Here is a 16,794-nt window from a genome sequence, read left to right as displayed (position 1 = left end):
TGTCATATATTGAGCCCTTGTGACGTAACTTGATTAGCCTTGAAGGTGATAAGGCCGCAGCCTCTGAGATCTTTAATAATGAAAATTGTCGAATTCTGACATCTACCCAAATCAGACTCTTGGAGGGATGTTGGTGCAGCGATACAGTGTGCTCAAATGTCATGCTTATGGAGATGCAGGTCTCTGAGGTACAACACGAGTGGTCTCTGAGTAGATCAGGCAGTGGCACCTTCTGATATGGTATGATCAGTTTCAGACGAGATGAGCCTATGGGTGTCTGAATCAAATCATGATGTGCGAATGGGAGCTTCTGTGATCCAACATTAACTACTGTCTTGGTGGAAAGCCTACATATTTCTAAGTTCTGACAGGACTGGTCTTCAAGGAGATGAACATGTTTGTTTCCTCAGACCTAACCAGAGTACACACTTTGGAACGAAACTCTAACATCTGATGAGATGAAATTATGGCCACTACTGTCTGACGTATCTGACTCTGCAAAGGAATAGCTGAAGACCTCCAAGATCTGGCAGGATCAAACTCTGGACAGCTGAGCACTACATTTCAATGTTCTAATGTGTTAACATTTCAAGGTAATGAAGCTGCAGTCCTCTGAGGCCTAACATGATTGGTTTCTCAGTTGATCAGATTATAGGCCTCTTAGATTTCATATGATCAGTCTCAGAGTAAAAGAAGACATGAGCCTCTGGGACAAAGTATGAGGAGAAGAGATGTCAGCCTTCAGGGTCATGTGGCTTCAGGCCTTTGAGATCTGGCTGGATGTAACTCTTAGTAGATGACCATGTGGGTTTTTGACATCAGACTCTAAAGATCTGAAACTGTAGGCTCATAGGATCTGACAGAAATGAAGAACAACAACATTTCATGGAAGTAAGGCAGCAGGCCTCTTTGAGATTTCACATAGTTTGACACCAAGATTTCCCTCTCAAGAGCTGAGCAAAGGCCTCTGTGATCCATCATAGTCTGATCTCTGGAAAGGCCTGTGAGATTCAATAGCATCTGAGACTACAGAGGTGAACATGTGAACCTCTGAGGTCTGATGGGCTGCAGTGATCTGCGATGACCAGATTTCATGAGAATGAAATTTCAGGCCTCTAAAAGCTGTGAGGATTTCTCTTTAAGGAGATTAGCCTTGGCCTCTGAGATTTCTGAGATATGACAGGACCAAACTCAGAGGAGGAGCTTAATGGTAATGTGGGTGTGGGCCTGTGAGGCCTGACATAATCCGTCACTGAGAAGATGAACACTGGGGGTCTGAGATCTGACTGGATAGATTCTTTGGAGGTGACATCTGAATCAGAGTTTGTGGAAAATAGGGAAGCAGATTACATGGATCTAACAGAATGAAAATCTAAGCATAATCATCTGCAGAGTACAGGGTCTGACAGGAGTTTGGAAAACGTGTTCTACCACCATCCATCGTGCAATGATTTCAGAGTGGGTCTTTCTTGTCAGATGCTGTGCTCTTCTTAAAGAAGGGTCTCTTTGGAGGATTCCTGTGGGATTACTTTGTCACACGTGTCTCCCTGGTGAGAGAAAGAGTTGTCCCTGCTGTACTCAGGACAAGAGACATGTAGGTAATGTTAACACAATGCCTGCTGGCAGAAGGCAGTGGGCTAGGGGAACAGACTTTATGAATTGGCTTTGAGGGGAGTCCTGCTGTCTCTGCATTATGTGACAGCCCCCACTGCTCTTTCCCACTTACTCCCCCTGCTCCCTTACTCTTTTGGTTAAAAGGGCCTTTTTTCTGGAACTTTGCCTCTGAAGAACTGGGGGACATTGCCACTGGTGTCATGGAGGAGCCACTCCATCATAGTTTCCTTTTTTTTCTTTGGGCTTTTTTGAAACTCTGAGCCCAAAATTATTTCTCTTTTTGCCTCTCTAAACTGATAGAAATGTCCAGGTTAGCTTTCACAAGCCCCAGCTGGGTATTTCAGCTCCTCAGCTCTTGGGTAGAAGCTCTCATGTGCCATGGGCTAATATCTGGAATTGTGCTACCAGCTTTGGCTTTGGCTCTCTGTGGCCTAAATCAGAGTTTGAGTAAAGAAAATGGATGGTTGCCAAACCCTTACATGTCCCTTCTGAATCTTCTCTTAACAGTGTCCATATCTAACAGTTTTTAAGAGATTTCCTGAGATACCAGTTAGAGACGGAATGTGTAAAATCCTCCAAAAGCTGGAGCATTGCGTCTGAGCAGAAACAGTTTGTGGTTCACATAATTCACAGAGGAAGGCCACCATAAAAAAATACATAAAATCATGCTGACAGTGAGGATTCATGAAAAGCTGGAACCAGTCAAGAAAACAGGACCCTGCGTTCCGTCAAATAAAAGAACTGGCCTTTTCATGTGGGCCGCTTGTGTCGTAAATTCTGCAATATGGGGCAGCCAAAACAGGCTGAGACGTAGCGTCTGAGCGACATCACAGCAAGACCTGCACTCCAGATGAAATTCCAGCTCCCTGGGCCCTCATCCCCGGCAGGCGACATTCGGCTTCCTAGATTACAGGAAACCACACTGGGGGCTTCTGGGGATGTCCAGTCTGCTTGAAGAAGTGGATCTGAAATGAAGGAACTGGGTGATCAACCACAGTGTGTCTGGAGTGGTTTGGGCAACTCTGATGGACGATTCTGCAGGAGAAGATGGGGGGCGTGCAAAAGTGGGAGTATCACAAATGTAGTGGGGACCTGGAGTGATGTTCTAGAGTGCAGCCTAGCACTCAAATATGCTCTCCTGGAGTCAAGCCCATGTAATTGGAGAGATGTAGCCTGAGGTTGGGGAGATTTTGATGTAGTGTATTTAGAGTTATCTTTAAATGAAGCACACAGTCCTGACTTTTGGCTTGCTCTGGACTATGGGCTGCACACTGGCTAACATGGACTTTTATGAGTACTGAGGGTACATTCTTCTCGAACAGTGCACTGGGAGATCTGAATAGTCAGACTGTTTTTTCTTAGCCTCCATACTGCTGAGTACTACAAGATCTTGATTTTGTTTTCTTGGGTATGGCCTCACTTACAGAAAAGTGGGTTGCTTTTTCTTAAGAAAATTTCTGGCATCAAGATGATATGAGAAAATGTGCAGTTAAAAGTCAGAAGAGTTGGATTGGCTTTCCTAGAGTGCAACTGAGTACTGGGTGAACTGGACCTTTTTATGGTTTACTGGTGAATACTAATTGGTCCCTCAGTGGTGTAGAGTGGGTTTCTACAGAACTTGGAGACATCTGAGGACTTGGCTTGAGTTGAACTTTAGTACTGAGGAGATGAATTGTTATTTTCTTGAAAGCAGCTTGAGAATTGGCTCATCTTGAATGTTTTGTTCTTCCAGATTTCAATCTGAGTTCTATGCAGACCAGCCAAAGAACCGGCCTGCCAATGACATCAACACCAATTCCAGCCCTTGTTGACGCCACTTCCGGCACCCTCTGATGATGTCATATCTGGTACCCAGAACCCCTCTTCTTGCCACATCTGTTCCAGCCTCCCTGACTCCACCTCTTCCTCCTTTCAGCCATATTTATGTAACAGCTTTCCAACCTGTTGGCCAGTTCTGTTTTGAACTCCAGTCTGTAAAGATGTGTTATTTTTTCTGCCAGTTTTTTCAAGTATTTGGGGTGGCCATCCCCAAACCTTTTTGTGACTCTTTTCATACTTGTTATAGCATCTTTAACGTTCTCAGATACAACCTAATGTCTGGAATCTTTTACCTTACCAAAATATTTACTACTATGGGAAGCTTTTCTTCTTTCTAGACAAGAAGATTAAGATGTACACTAGAGTCCCAGGGGAACTGGACGGCTTTCTTTTTTCTAGACAGTATCTGGCATATGGAGAGATTTGTAATAATGCTTTTGGAATGTAACATACTGTATGTACTGCCAGACCTGGGATGTTTTCCTTTTTAGATAGCAGCTGAGTACATGGAGGACAGGATTGTTATTTCTCAGTGGTCCTAGTAGTAGCCGAGTATTCGGAGATCTAAAGTTTTTGTTTAGTTTTTCTGGAGAAATGTCAAACATTTAAGAAAAAGATATACGTGTTAAGAAATGCAGACCATTGGGAGGAATGAGTTTATTCAGATGAGTTTAGATGAGTAGTGGGAGAACTTGACCAGAATACTCGGAAAACTGGCTTACTTTTCTGGAGTCTAGCCTGGGTAATAAGAAATCTTGAATGCTTTTTTCTAGAGTGTAGATGACTTCTGAATTTTTCTGCTCTCTTCGTTAATGATTTTAGTGGTGTAGCCTGTCTGTGGATCTGTCGGGGTTAAGTCTGAATGCTGAAGGGTCTTAAATAGTTTTTCTAGATTAAAGTTAAGGACTCGTTCATTTTAATTTCTGAAGTGCAGCTCCGTACATGGAGTAATGGATTCTTGTCTAGGGTAAAGTGTGCACACTGCTAGGTCTCTAATGGTTTTTCTGGAGAACAGCCTGAAGTATTGGAAAAACTGGTTTTGTTTTGTTCTGGAGCTTAGTATGAGTACTGGGATATAACATATTAATTCCCGAAGGATTTCTGTGTTCTTATATTCTAGAAGTGGAGATGAGTCTTGAAAAAATGTCTGTTGTTTCTTTTTTTGTGTGCAATTGAAAAACTGGGAGAACTGGATTCATTGTTTTGGGCTATTCCAGCTTCCCTTTTCTCTGGAGTAGAGGACTTGTAGCTCTGTAATGGCCTGTCAAAAGGGAGATTTCCAGTGGGATTCCTGCTGGTGACTGGAGAGAAGAGCCCATCGGCAGACACTTTATTCTTCATTCCATGACTCACAATGAGATGAAAGCAGAGGAGAGCAATGCTGACAGCTCCTTTCCGCTGACTGGGAGACACGTCGAGTTGCAGAACATTCAACAAAACGTCCCCTCAGACCCGAACCATTCCGCATTGAGCAAAAATTAGGGAGAGGATAGTAGAGACCCTGTGGAGTAGGAAAGCACATCAGAGGAACAGAGTGAACAAGCGCCTTCTGTAGATTTATTATATATAGTGCTCTCAAAGTGGGAAGCCAATAAAAAGCTTATGTATAATTTGGATGAAAAATGTTCCAAAGCCTTAAAAGAGGGCTGGAAGAAATTTGGCAGGGGATGAGAAAAATGCTCAGTGCTGCATGTTTGTGTTCTAAAGATATCCTGAAAGTCATAACGCGTGCAAACATGCAGGTTAATTTCTGGCTGTGGATCAGCAAAACACGCAATGTTTTCTATGAGAAGGCTAAAGAAGTGTGTGCAGTGGAGAATGGGGATGGGGTGAACCCTCAATGGGGAGAGAGCCTTGTGGAGAGGGGATTCTCGAGCAATGAGAGGTTAATGAAATGAGAGCAAAGGGATGGCACTGCTGGAGCCATTAAAAAAAGGGGTGTCGGTGACTTTTGGGGACATAAACATCTTTAGGATACTTACAGGACATCAGACACTGGAATGCCTGGAATGGAGGGATCCACTCAGTTCTGGGAAAGAATCAATCACATGACACAGCAGGGAAACATGCAGAGCTGCTCGAGTTACGTTATAGGAGGCCACTAAATTAGAGGTGGTAGAAGGTGTAGCACGTCTCGGAGATGTGGGCAATTTGTAAAAGACAAAGTAGTAACAAGGAGTAAAGAGGAAGAGGCAATAGGTTGTTGGAATCCTGAAAATAGATTGTGTCTATGCAGCAATGATTTTGAGAAATATAAAGGCCACTACCTGAAGGTAATAATGTACAGAAGACATGGACCATATTGACAAAGCCAAATGTCATTGAGATGGTCTGAGAAGAAAGAATGCCAAGGTTGGTAGAAGGCAGCAATGGGAATACAGGTCAACACATAGGAAGGAGAGCACCACCAGAGGGCACTAAGCACCATAAATGCATTGGGTGCCATTGACCTGGCGGAACACCCAAAAAAGAGAGTGGCAACCCATGATGAAGATGGCAGCTATTGACCAAGAGTAGAGGGCATGGAGGTAGGCAGAAGATGGACCTCCAGGTTAGGAGCAGGCAGCAGTATGTGGCCTGGGAGAGTTTGGACCTTTCTGTCTCTTAAAAGGATGAGTGGGGCACCCACAGACTTATACATGAGGCCCTCCCTATTTATTTATCTAGAAATTAAATTAAACAAAGAGTGAAATCAAGTTTTGCTTATTTGCAGATTTATTTGATTAAGCTAGATGATGTTTTCATCCTTCAGGTTGGCAATGTTGTTAAGATAGATAGATAGATAGATAGATAGATAGATAGATAGATAGATAGATAGATAGATAGATAGATAGATACTTTATTAATCCCAAGGGGAAATTCACATAATCCAGCAGCAGTATACTGTACTGATACAAAGAAACAATATTAAATTAAATAGTAATAAAAATGAAAAAAGAAAAAATGGAAAAAAATAAAAATAAAAATAAAAAAAGCAGACAATAACTTTGAGAAATTGAGTAACGTTGTCCCCATATGATAACATAGGGGCAGTCAACAAAGTCCAACAATGTGTGATCAGTCTTCTGTTCCAGATGTCCACAGACACAACTAGGGTCAGCTGGTAAGACCCCAAGGTGTGAGGAAGAATGACAGGAACAGTTGATGACCTGCAAACAGAATGGTGGGATATGTTCTAAAGGTCCAGTGGGTCAATATAAAAAGAACATGAGAGGGTTGAGAAACTCAGGGCATATGGGAAAGCAGTGGGATATAAAGGGCTGTGTGGTAATGGACACGCACTACTTAGGCAATGATGAGACAATCTCTGGCAGATGGGTTAAACATTTGGCCTGTCTCTGACTTGATTTTATGGCTTCAGTACTGGTGGGTCTCTAGTGGGCTTGCAGCAGTGGATCCTGGAGTGCAGAGGGTTATTAGACGCTTATGTTATATCCCTTTGTGTGTCTGCCCCCTAGGCCTGGCACTCCTGTAGTGCTTGTCTAACCATGCAGAACACCAAGGCGTTCCTCATTTGCTTATATTCTCCAGCTAAACCTAAGAATGGCACAGCAGTGAAAGCCCTCTCATATTTTACTATGCATAATAATGTCTGAATCACCTAATAAAATTATACGGTAGTGTAAACCAATAAAACAAGCCTCAGGTATGTGATGCAACACGTTCGACCAAGGAGACTGGCGTAGCACAGAGGGAGATGCACAGTAAAGCAGATAAAGCTGTGCCAGCGGGCTGCCAGACTTGTGCTTAACACACAGGGCGCTGCAAAACGCAAAACGTGTCAGCTCAACGAAGATAAGTGCAAGGTGAGGGGTGGCTACAGGTAGGCGTTGAGGAGGGCAGGCATTTTGCAATCACCTGAAGCATGTGGGCAAAGGCGTTGTGGGGTGAGGTGTGGCATGGCAACAGGGATAGTCATCAATGAATGCCAATTGTGGTAGGCAGGAAAAGACTGGTAAGGCCTGGGAAGGTTGATGAGAGATCTGGTGTGAAGTTGAAATTATTCTAGCCTGAGATTCCCAAACAGTGTCCAGAAAAAACAAGAGAATGGTCCAAAAAAGGTATTAAGGGTCAAGAAGCGGTCATTTGGGGTTTCTACCATGTCCGGGCTGTGCCAGTCATTTAGGAGAGTGTCAGTCAATGCAGAGTGATTGATTGATTCAGGGTGTCTGGCCTTCTCATCTCCGACTTGGCTACCCAAGTGAAGAAATTAAAAATGGTGGGAGTTTGACAGAGCAGCTGAGAGGAGAGGAGGGGAGCAGAGTGGGTCCATGTGGAGCGAGAGCTTTATGGATCAGTCCTTCCTTACTTTTTATTATGTGTTCTAAATGACTGCGTTAATATTGATGTGTATTTGATTCACATTCTTTATGCTAATCTCTGTGCCTCACTTTAATGCGTTGGCATTGCTCACTGAAGCATATGGGATGGAAATTGAAAGTAAACTGAACGAGGACAAGAAGCACTGAGAGGCTTGAATCCTGCTCTTCAGGATCTCTAGTTACAAATGACTTGTTCACTTCTCTTTATATATTCACTTCTCTTGGGATTATGGCCATGGCTTGTGATGGTGATGCATTCTCCTTGTGTTTGTATGAACCATTTCTCGATACTTTAGTACCAAAACATAATATAGAGTGACTGAGGATTTTAGACACTCCTTATGTGAATCATTGTATGAATGTACAGTATGTGGCTGGTCATAATACACCAATGTCTTAAACTTCAGTTTTCTGCAGTTATGCCTGATGGTCCTGGAATGGGCTGCAGCTTCTTGTGACCCTAAAATCAGTCAAATGGATTGAAGGAGTGAGCTCATGAGCGAATATTAAATACAAGACCCTTTCATAGGCACTGTGCTGTAAATGTTGTATAGGATGTCCATCCATCCATTTGTTCAGGGCTGGGAGAAGTTGATGCCTAGCCTGGCAACACTGGGTTCAAGGCAGAAAGTAACCTGGAACACTGGGACATCTTATGGAATAAAAGAAATAGGGCGGAGGTTGGCTTGGACTGTCTTAATGCAGTGTTGGCACTGTAAATGATGAACGTTTTTATATTCATCATGTGTACACGCCAACTGGACCAAAAGAGACAACCCCATGTGTAGTGTTAGTCAAACAGGGAAGAGATGACTCATAGTTATAGGCTTTAAAATAGAACAATGGATGAGTCGACAGCGCTAGGACAAGTTATGGGAGAAGCTGTCTCATGGGGGCAAACTAGAAAAGCAGTATCTGTGACATGGAGTGTTTGAAGACCTGCATGGCTCATAGTTATAGGTGGCCTTCACAGGCAAGAAAGGCAGCAGTAAAGACAAGGACTGCTGGTTCATAACTGAATCTGCACACAAGTTTGACCGCTAGAGAGGCATATAGGTTAAGGAACTACATAACGATGCACAAATAGATAGATAGATAGATAGATAGATAGATAGATAGATAGATAGATAGATAGATAGATAGATAGATAGATAGATAGATAGATAGATATTCCTGTATTGTTACTGTTAGTAGATCGTGATTTCTTCAGGGCCACAAACAATCAGTCATCTTGCCATTTTTCTGCTCTCATAAGAAGGTAATTATCTTCATTATTTAAATTACATCATGTGCCCATTTCAGCACCTGAAGGAGAAACAAACTAAATCAGGTCTTACGTCTCTAAACCAGAGCAACTCCCTTCTGTCCCCTTGGGGAAGCACTTGGCCAACTTGCCCTGTGCTTGTTTGCAGATGCCCAAGCAGGATGGCACCAATGTGTGCTACATATGCAGTATTTATATATCTTTCCCTCTCCCTTTCTCGTTCTATTCATTTAGTACTTTTCACAATAAAGTGCCATACTGCACTCACCATCTGTTTGCAGGCACAGTATGAAACATGCAGAGGGTCTTCAAGGATGAAGACTTTTGGTCAAAAGGGCCACACAAGCTCCTGCTGGAGTCAGCTGTGTGGCAACTAACAGTATTGAGAATTAATTAAACTGAGAATTCAGATTCATGCCATTCTACACCCTGCTGGGCATCCTACTCTACCATTACTGCTGTGCACAGCCTGGCATCTCTAAGCATTCTCCTGTTCTCTTACTCAAGTGTAACGACTGGCCTTAACTGGACATGCTACTTTCAATATTCTCAAACTTTACCTTCACTAATGTGAATAATATTGAGACCCCTAAGGCTTGTAATGCATTAGGTTGGCTAGCTAGTCTGGTTTTACTTCTGAAATGGTATGGCATCTCTTGATTGGCAAAAATATATCAATATATCATCTGTCTTCATTAATACAAACATTCTGGCAGCTTGGGTTATTCTCTTAGGGTTTAGGCCAACTATTCTGGAATTCTTCCTGCATGCAGTGTTGCTGTTGTGGGTATCTATCTATCTATCTATCTATTATATAGTGCCTTTTATATCTATCTATCTATCTATCTATCTATCTATCTATCTATCTATCTATCTATCTATCTATCTATCTATCTATCTATCTATCTATCTATGCTGCCCAGCCTCTTCAGCCCGCTTTGCCAGCAGATCCTATCTTCCTCAAGTTTTCACTTTACTTCATGGCACGAACAGATTCATAATTGATGCTCTTTATGTTCGAGCAGATTTCTGCTAGTTCATGTAGGTCGGCTGTAGAGTGTGCCACTAAATAATTGATTCTGCACTCAGCGTGCTCATGAAGAATTTAGTCCAAACTCGACTGGTCTCAACTCTGAGCAGAGTGCTGGCGGCTTGCTGGAGAACCTCTGGGAGACGAAGTTCTTGATGTGCTCTTCCTCGCCTGCACCGCCCAGTCAAGCTGGAGGCATGCCCTGTGTGCAACTCTTAAAATCTGAAGCAATTAGAAGCTACAATATTCTATGTAGTGCCTTTCACTGATCATCCAGAGCTGTATACTATGTCAGTTGAGGATAACAGGAGCTGTTTCATTTTGCGACTACACTGCATACTTGGACTGCCTGAAACCCCCACACTGGTGCCAAACATCACTTCCGGTTTGCCATGTTTCCTCTTATACGTTCTGCCCTTGGCACCTGCCCAGAGGCGACAGGTGTAATGTTTGCAGCGCACAACCAGCACTGTGTCTGCCCCAGTTTGACCCTCCATCAGTCACACCTCCAGGAGTTCATTGCCTGAGATATGATGACTGGAAACTCTGGCTTCTTGGTGGGCACAGCTGGCATTCTAAGCAAAGAATGGAGTGAGCTTTATGCTGTTTCCTGTATAAAATGAATCCCTTGGAAACTGGCTGGCATGTTGCGGCTGAACAGCAAAGCCTCTGGAAACTTTTCCCAAACCAATTAAATCCCACATCAAAACAGCCCAACTCCGGCAATGCTCTCATAAACCATGGTCCCCAGCGAGCATGTTGAGTTTTGAACTTTCCGAAAGAATTCTACTAAAGAGCACAATGACTCTGTGGCGTTCCACGAAGACGACCAGGGGCCTCCGGCCCCTCTGCTGCCGAGCTTCGCCTCACAGGCTCCCTCTGAGGAAGTTGCTGATGTGGCATTAGTGACACGAGATCCTGGACTGCTGGGATCCTCTGGTGGCATCTCCTGCACTTCCCACCACCCTGTTTACCCACATGCATATTCAGAAACATTTTTGGGAAGTGGCAGATGAACATGCCAATGTCTGCACAGAAGACCAAGAATTATCTAAGCTCAGTGGAAACAGCACGATTCCAGGAAGTCACACTGTGCCCCAGATGAACTCAGGAGACTAAGCAAACAGAGGCAGGACGTTGAGCTGTTGTGTGTTCAGGGTGATGGTGACGTGCACTCCCTTGTTTGCTTCCGGCCTCTTCAACAGGTCAGCCAGCCCCGTGTTTGCTTATGATACCAGAGAGCAGAAAGGAGTGTCAGCAACACAGACGGGCCTGAAGACGGGCCTGACGTAGTTGTCTAGCGCAGTGCCACTCCTTTGAGTGCCACTTAGCTTTGAGTTTATGGACTCTCCCATAACGGCTCTCAAAGTAGTCACTAACACATTCAGGTGGACACACTGCCAATAATGGCTGAGTATTGTGCTTTGTAGATAATGGACTTCATTGTTTCCATCATTCCGGTCACCTCGTCAGTAACTCTCAGCGTCCATCAGTGCGGTCACTTCATTATCTACTGGGTGATTGGCATGTGTTCATCAGAATAGACGCTTTATCATTTCTTCACAACTCCAAGTGTCTATCAGCCCCATCAGTTGATGATCCCTTCAATGGCTTCCTTTATCCATCAATTCAGTAACCTTTTGGTCCGTCAAATCCGGTCACCTCATTTCCTGTTCAATGGCACCAATCGTTCTTGTCTGTCAGTCTATTTACCTAATTTTTAATTTAATGGCTCACATTTTACTTATTCTCCTATTGTACATCAGTCTGGTCATTTAGTCAACCAAATAAAAAACTTCCAGTGTCCATCCATACCAATACCCATGCATTGTGTCCTGTGATCTTTTGTCCCTCAGTTTAGTCACTTCATCATTTACTCAATAACTTTCTGTCTGTGCTGTCTGTCACCACTTCATCCTTTCAGTGGCACCTACTCTCCATCAGTCTAGTCATTATTCTCCATCTAATAAATCCTAGTGTCCATGTGTCTAGACACCCTACCATCTATCAGTTCACTGGCTCCCATGTCCATCCAATCAATACCATCAGTCCATTGACAGGCAATCATTATCCTGCATTTCAGGGCACTTTTTACATCCATTTCACAAGTGGCCTCATCTCCAAGCGCAATCAATGACTTCAAATGACCATCAGTCCAGTGCTATGATTATACAGTATATCCATAAGGCTGGGCATTTTATCACCCACTCATTCACTGGAAGATCATTGGTGTGGCTAGCTCACCAGTCTTTCATTGTCCATCCAATGGCTATCTCTGTAGTCCCCTCATTATCTATTCAATGACACCCACTGTCCATCCGTGCCGTCATAATCATTGTATCAATAACTCCTCACATTCACTTATCCAGCCAGACTATTGTCCACCAGTTCAGTGGCCTTATTACCCATTTGTATCACTTGTATTGTTTTAATGTCCTCTAATTTATTGACAATGTGCCCTTATTGTGTAAATCTATCAAGTGAGGTGATCACCACTTGGATTCCCAGGGCTTGTTATGCAAATTTTTTCATCATCCACTAAATAGCATTCAGAGTTTATCAGTCCAGTCACTTTATTCGTTTGTTTAATGACCTGCAGTGTCCATCACTTCAGCTGTTTCATTGGTCCATTCACTGAGAATGGTTTCAGTCCAGTCTCCTATTTTTCCACCTAGCTTTTCTATTAACACTGCTACCTTGTCATCCATTCAAACAAACATCTCTCCTCTCTACATCTGGTGAGCCCATCTCCAGGCAAAATCAATGACTTCATTTGTCCATTAGTCCAGTTGCCTCATATTACACTCACTGAGCAAATTCTTAGGACCACTGTATTAAGACTGGGTAGGGCCTGCTTTTGCTCTCAAAAACAGTGTCAGTTCTTCATGGTATGGATTTCACAAGATGTTGGAAACATTTCTTTGAGATTCTGGTCCATGTTGACATGATTGCATCCCGCAGTTTCTGCAGGTTTGTCAGCTACACATTCATGCTGCAAATCTCCTGTCCTACCACAACCCAGAGATGTTCTCTTACATTCAGTTGTGTTGACTGTGAAGACCAATGAAGAACACTGAACACATTACCACGTTCATGATACCAGTCTTAGACTAATTTTGCTTTGTGATATGGTGCCATGTTGGAAGTAGCCATGAGAAGACGGGGACATTGTGGGCCTGAGGGCATGCACATGGTGAGTGACAATAAGCTGTGGCATTCAAGTGATGACTAATTGGTACTAGCAGGCTCAAAGTGCACCAAGGAAACATCCTCCCATCATTACACCATCACCACCAGCCATATTCATATTTTTGGTACCAAATTGTGACCATACCTTCTTTGTGCCTCAGCAGAATTTGAGATTCATCAATCCAGGCTACGTTTTTCAGTCTTCAGCTGTCCAGAATTGGTGAGATTGTGCCCACTGTTGCCTCAGCTTTCTGTTTTTGGCTGACACAAGTGAAACCCATATATGGTCTTCTGCTGCTTTAGCCCATCCATCTCAAGATTCTACATCTTGTGCATTCTGGGATACTTTTCTGCTCATCAGGTGTACAGAGTGCTTATCTGATTACTGTAGCCTCAGTCTGGCCATTCTCCCCTTTCCTCTCTTATCAATAAGGTATTTCTGTCTGCAGAACTGCTGTCATCCAATCAAACAAACTAAAATGTTCATATGAACCCCATCTTCAAGTCCAGTCAATGAGTACGAGTCCCCATCAGCCCAGTTTCATCGTCACTAACAGCTGTTAGTGTCTTCATCCTCTCAATAACTTCAAGTTCCTATCAGTCCAGTTATCTCACCATCTACCCAATGACTATTTGATTGTCTTCCAGTTCAGTTGACACTCGTTGCACCTCTCTGTCTATGGCTGGTTCATGAGTCACTGTGTCCACCTCTCCAATCATCCCCACTGTGTTCATCTTGTCCACTGCCCCTTCAGTACATCTGTCCCTTAAATGGCCACATCCCTGCATTACACCCATGGTATCTACTAGATGTCCTGCTATTGTCTACCCGAGGTCAGTGTCCATTATGTAATGTCACCTGTGATTCCCGGTGTCTTTATTTGTCTACTTACCTTTTTGTGCCTACAGTGCCATCTGTAAACTAATCTCTTCTCCTTGCTAAGCTCCCAGCATGTCCATCAGTTCAGGCATTCCAAGGACCTCCCGATGGCACTTAATTAATCCGCTGGTGTCTGTTCCCTCCATGCCCACACTTCTGGCTCTCCATGTCTACTTGCCACTTATCGTGAGCTGGTGAGTGTTGCGACTTCCTGGCCCGACTGTCAACACCAGCTGCTCGCCTCCCTTGGCTACTCTTTCGTTCCACATGAGCAATGTTCAGTTTTTCAGGTTAAACACGTCCTTGGAGTCGCTCCAGATCCCACCTCAACAAGCCTCCAGCCTTCATGCTGCCCTGGAATGTTGATGGGGAGACTGGGAGTTCAGCTGGCTATGGCTAAGGTAAGGGGATTGGGGATAAGTAAGGGGGTCACTTCCTCTGACTGTCTGCAGTAATGTTAATAATAATGAGAGGCTGGGTGAATCTGCTTGTGCTGGTTATGATCGCATATTACCCTTAAAATAAGCTGGTTCAATTGCCCTATGTGCCCACCAGATGAGTTAATCCCTTGATGCCTAATCACCAAAAGGTCAATTAGTTTGGCAAAGTGATCTCTTTCTGCAATCATTATTGAAGGCACTCTATAAAATAAAGTCCATTTCACTCAGCTCCCCCACCTGTAGTGAGCTGTGTGTCCAGTAGTCTTGTCTGACACCCATCTCTCTTGCATTGTGATACTCACAAATAAAGGCATTACAAAAAAAAAAAAATAGTCAAGCCAAATTACCATGCATTGCTGAACCTAATTGCCAACTAGGTCTCTCTACTGTTGGCACAACTGGCATTACTGGATTTCTTACCCTCAACGTGTATGTAAGGCACTAGAATAAAATAAAGTCTTATTAAACTGTACTCCTCCTCGCCAGGTAAAACACCTCACCTCAGATGCCATCCATTGCCGCTCAGTGTGTTCAGATCCCAAATTACTTTAATTACCCACAAGCAATTGCTGTGCAGGGCACCATATTAGTTAAAGGCTGGCTGATACATTAGAACATTAGAACAATGTAGACGGGAACCAGGCCATTCAGCCCAGCTAAGCTCGCCAGTCCTATCCACTTAATTCTTCTTAAAAAACATCAAGTCAAGTTACACCGCCCAGCCTATGCCTACCTCTGTGTTTCTGAGTCCACTTATCGTTCTTTCCATCCACTCCATTATCCTCACTCATATTGTGATATCCTTAGCTTTTTTGTTCACAACACTTACTATAAAAGGCGCTATATGAAACAGAACACCTGCCTCAACCAGCCACATCACCTCACAGGCCAACTCTTAATTCCTTGTGGGTGCAAAATCCAGTTGGTCTGCTGCTGTTAGGATAACTGATTTGCAAAGTGGCTTCTTGAGTGTAAGGCACTATACAGTATAATATAAAAACAGATTCAATTCCCCGTATCTCCCATCAAAAGCACTGACATTTATAACTGAAAGGGATTTACTTTGTAAAATTGTGCTTCCCAGTGCTCAGTTTGTAACTGCTTTTGAGGGTATTTTGTATTAGCAAACCCAATGAAAGACGCTATATAAAACACATTGAATGAAGCACTCTTTCTTCCCCAAGTCAATCTATTTCACATGTAACACTCTGGATGGCCCCTAATCTCCGCTTGCGCTCAGATACATTTTTCGTCTGATCTTTATTTCCATGGCTCATTTTCTTTGTGGGATTACAGCGGCCCGCGGTATCGACATGAAGACAATAGAAATTTCAATCGATATTTGTGGCTGCAAAAGGGCTAAGGCGGCATTTAATGTCTGAGCTGAGGCACCCGAGCCATCACCCCAGTGTGCTCTGCCCAGGCTGTTTGTGGACAGCTTGATGGTCACATGCCACCATGGTGCTGAATTGACCCATTGAGCCTGGGTTGGCAGGTGCGCCAGGCGGGGAGATGGAAAGGGCTGCTGTCATCTGATTCCACAGCCTGGAAGGCGCCACGTGAATAGAAGTTCAGCTCTGGCCTGTCAGCACCGCTGCTGGACCGTGACCACCGGCGGGAAGGGGGCTCTGGAATGTTGCCGGGGGTCTGGGCTTCACACCTCCCTCTGGGTTTCGGGGCTGTTCCTTTAGTCTTGTTTCTGCCAGGCGGGCACTGATTAGTAAAATAGGTTTAGTGTGCTGGAGCAGCAGCCAAGTGGTTGGCTCCTGTGCCCCTTTCCTGTTCATCATGGGGGCTTATGACAAAGAACATGCTGATGGGAGGGGCACAACATGCAACGTGGTCAGCTAAGCAGAGTGGCCACTTTGTTTTGCTTCCAGTCTTGTGTCAGGAGGTGCAGAACTTCCAAGCCATTGCAGAATTCAGGGAAAGAAGACTGCTGATCTGTTACATAAAATGAAGAACAGTCAGTGCTTTGGAATTTTCAAAAATGTCCTTTGCTGTGCCATCCTCTCAATGACACTTTACTATGTCACCCTCTCTAAATTCCTTGCCCACTGGGCAGCAGGACACATTCTGTCTTTTGCCAGCTTCTTCTAGATCGAGACTTATCTGTTATCCTGTTTTTTGGATTCTCATTGAAAGAGCACAGGAGACACGGGTGCAAGAAAACAGTTCTGCACTCCCAGAGACTGGGGATGAGGATGAAAATTAGGGAGCCATCTTAAATGCTTCAA

The sequence above is a fragment of the Polypterus senegalus genome, chromosome 10 (genome assembly GCF_016835505.1).
Source record: "Polypterus senegalus isolate Bchr_013 chromosome 10, ASM1683550v1, whole genome shotgun sequence".
Lineage (NCBI taxonomy): Eukaryota > Metazoa > Chordata > Cladistia > Polypteriformes > Polypteridae > Polypterus > Polypterus senegalus.
Note: the sequence above shows the minus strand (reverse complement) of the source record.